Source organism: Fukomys damarensis, unplaced genomic scaffold, assembly GCF_012274545.1.
Source record: "Fukomys damarensis isolate Sample0158 unplaced genomic scaffold, DMR_v1.0_HiC HiC_scaffold_118, whole genome shotgun sequence".
In the NCBI taxonomy this organism is placed as follows: Eukaryota; Metazoa; Chordata; class Mammalia; order Rodentia; family Bathyergidae; genus Fukomys; species Fukomys damarensis.
Window position 1 is genome coordinate 441,521 of NW_022901030.1, and position 4,229 is coordinate 445,749.

Genomic DNA, 4,229 nt, shown 5'->3' on the forward strand with positions numbered 1-4,229 from the left:
CATCTATGACTACTACTGTTTTCAAAACCAGATCCCAAGCTCACCTGTCGAATCTTTTCCTAATCTATGAGTTATTTATACCAGTTGATTACAAGTGTCCCATAGATTTCTGTAAGTTTTCAAAGCTTAATTAAAATGAGGCATAATTTCTACTCATGGGTGAATAGAACATACAATTAATATTTCAGAGATAATAAAATGAACTGTGATGTACTTTAAAGATGAATTCCAAACTTTGTATTCTATTCAGCCATAAAAATGGAAAAATGTACAGGGTTAGTAAAGAGCTCAGCCAAAACACATAAATGAAAACTACAGTGACATGTACACAATGTATGGAAATTTTAATTCCATGAAACACCTAAAAATTAGGAAAAGGAGCTCTTAGTACTAAATGCTAGGGTAAAAAATAAATACAACCTAGTAAAATTGGGGAAATAAAATAGAACCATGAAAATACTATAAATTTTCTAAAAACTACATTTTGTTTCTCACAAAATGAAAAATGTAACAATTTACTGTGAAGCAATGATAAAGGAGTATTTTGGTGGATAAGCTAATACCATTGTGTTTATCGCTACTCATGTATGTAAATCAATACATCACAGTCTACCTCAAGAATTTGTGTAAATATTGTCATTCAAAAACAAAAATAAGATAGACAGACATCTGATTATTTAACCAGCTAAAGCTGAAGGAAAAGAAAAGCTACAGTGACAATATTATTGAGTGAGGGCAAGACAGAAAGGGAAAACAGTAAGGAGGTAAATGAAAGTAGGAATTTAAACTGATGAGCTAGCAGTTAAACTACTGGAGTGTTTACACTGAAAGGGATTAAAAAGCCTCGGTGTGACTCTGGTTGCTCTTGTGAAACAGGAGTGACCAGTACTGCTCTGCTGTCATAATCTGCTCTACACATGGCCTGTATGTGTTTCAATGATAGAAAATCTTGAGTAAAAATTCTTCCTGGTGGCATCTTGCAAACTCATGCCTATTGAGGTGATGATGCTGGCAACATTTGGAGAATATGGTATAGAATAAATGATGAACTGAGTGCATCTGGCTTATGCATAAGTGATGGTTAGATTTCATTTTCGGATACACCAACAAAATTTCCTACACTGTTCTTGCTCTATAATAAGAGGGTAAAAAGAGAACCAAGAGCTGTCATGTAAAGGTACAAGATCCTAATGATGAATGTAACTGTACTGTATACCTAAAATGTACTAATAAACTCAATGAGAAAAAAAATTAATTCCTTCAAACAACTGAATTAATAAAAAAAAAAGAAAAAGAATACATTTTTGGATGAAAACCAAGCAAGGAACTCTGGAGTATTATTGCACTGCACAGTAACTATGGATAATTACCTATTGTGTGATTCAAAGTGGAAGAAGCACGAATTATGTTCGTGTCCACCACAAAGAACTGACAAAGTTCTGAGTAGATCAATGTGTTTAACCCCAAAGTAGATGTCAAAGACCATGCACACATATTGAATATCACGGGACACTCTGATTAGTACGTACAGGATTTATGTATTTGTGTCTCAGGTAAAATAATGCCTAGTGATTTAACTGAAGGAGAGACAATCTAGGAAAAGTGCTGCAATGGATCCAAACTGAAAAATGAAATTAATTTCCTCCAACTTCTCCAAGATTATAAACCACCCATCACGTACAACAGTCTTCCTTAGGATCGGGTATTGAGAACCGCAATCACTTTATTTTTAATAATTACTTCTTTGACAGGGGAATGAGGTGGGACCTTCAAATTCTGCTTTCATGAATCTGGCCCCAGGTTCACACATGGTGTCGCTTTGATCCAGTCTTTGAACCTCTGAAGAGCAAAGTTTTTTCTCTCTAAAATGGGGCTAATCATATTCGGCTCAGCAGAAAGTTTGAAATTAAATTAGTGTTTTATGTCAATAAATGCATTGTTTTAATCCACTGTCAGTGTTTCTCCTTTATGAAATGATGAAGTTGAAAGAGATGTCTGTTATGGTGCAGAATAATAGTGCAGTGCCTCAGTCCACAAACTTGATCTTTTCCAGGAACTTGGTCACAAACCAAATTGATTGAGAACCAATTAAATTTCCCCACAAGACCAACATCACACCTAACCACTGAATTTGATTCAGTTCTCATCCAACTCAGTTTGGAATCAGAATCACGGAAAGAATCAAGTTCATGAACTGAGGTACCAGTCTACTCAGTTCGTCTTCTTCAGGAAGAGGCAAGAGGTACAACTGTGAGTGCCACAGCTCAGCCTTGGGACAACCGGGCTGTGTAACATCACCCACAGCTTTAATACTGCAAACCCAGAGGAAATTTTGTTTGAGATCAAGACCAACTTATTTTTGTTTAAATGCTCCCATGAAATTTCGTGTTGATGTTTCCCACATCTGAAGTGGTCTTTTTTGTTTATTTGTTTGTTTGTTTTTTGAGACAGGGTCTCACTATGTAGTTGAGACTGACCTAGAACTCAATATGTAGCCCAGGCTGGTCTGGAACTCACAGCGATCCTCCTGCCTCAGCCTCTTGAGTGCTGGGATTGCAGGCGTGTGCTACCATGCCTGGCCATCTAAAGTGGTCTTGAGGCTCCACTGTCTCCTCCGGCACAAAGACTCAGGACACACAAATCAGGACTTAGGGCCTCACACAGTTCTCAGGATGGTGAGCTGGCCAGTCTTTATTCCTCGTTAGTTACCTAGTGGCATGATGTTCAATTTTAACAACAAAGTGAATAAGAGGCCCTACAGAGTAACGAAAACATAGAGAAAGATAAAACTGTACAAATCTATTTGTTTTTTCCACTTTTTTTAGAACGAAAAAAAAACCCCCCAAAACAAAGCACCACTAATCAGGTGCCTGTCCTCCAGAGATGTCAGTTCCCCTGGGTCCTTCCTAGGGGACACATTCCTAATTGCTCCTGATTCCTAAGGCACACACTTAAGGCATGGTGACTGGTAGGCTGCTGCCAGGTTCTCCTGTACCAGGTTAAATTGTTTACCATTTGCCTATAGAATATTCATGTTCCAATTTGACATTCTTCTTGACATTTCTACTTGGTCTCAGGTTGGTAAATAAATTGATGAGATGAAACTTGTGCCTTCATCTTTATAGGAATGCATGAATCATTCTATGTAAACTGTCTGTGCAAGAAAGAGACACAAAAGAAAGTGATTTTCAGGGGAGATTAGACTTGCTTATTTTTGACTGCCAAATGCGCCATAATGTTTCTGAGACAAAGTTTTTCTTTCTTACATCTTTCCTGAGCCTAGCTGTGTGATTGATCTAATTGGTTTCATTACATGTCGATGTTGTTTTAAAAATTTGTGCACAAATTCAGTGAATTTAATCAAGCAGGAATCAGTCTCAGTCTCAGGCATGTTCCAGTTGTAGGATGCCATGATTAATGTCGCCACCATGTATAAATTCTTGTGATGATGTACTTTTAGTACCTATTGTTTCAGAAGATGCTTATGAGGCTGGAAGAATAATCTAAAAAAGGCACAAGAATGCATTCTCCATAGAAAAATTCAAAAGGAGATAGTCTAAATGTCTGTATGCTATCTATTCTTTTTTCATTCATTAATTATTGGTACATTGTAGATATACAATGTGCTGGTATTCATTATTGGGAATTTGTACCTTTGCATGGTATGTCTTGCTTCTTATTTTTTTCCCCATTCTCCTGCCCTCCCTTCAACCCCTCCACCCTCCCTATGAAGTTTTTAGAAAAGGACTTAGAAAACTTTCCTTGTTAGAAAGGCTAGTTGCCAACTTATTATGTAGAAATTGTAATTTGTTTTCATTTTTGATGTTATCCTAATCTGGAAATTTTATTTTTTCTGTTTGCTTCATGGAATTCCTTTGAAGTAGATGTCTAAAGTAATTATGTTCTGTAATATAGAGAAGACTGGAGAAAATAAACCAACATCACTGGATGATTTCAAGTAGGTCCTCAAGGAGTGACACGGCCTTTTTCCTTCTGCGTACAAATGGGATGGGGGAGGGATTTCCAGCTCTCTATGACTGAGGTAAAAGAAAGTCTTCTTTCAAAATTGTAAATGGGGTTTTATGCTTGGTAGCAGATACTGGGCTTTGTTTTGTGTGGACTTTTCCTTACATAGGAATTGTATCAATACAATTTATAAGAATTAAAATATCAAGAAAACTGGTAAGAAGAAAATTGCTGTGTATAATAGCTTACATGAATATATATAT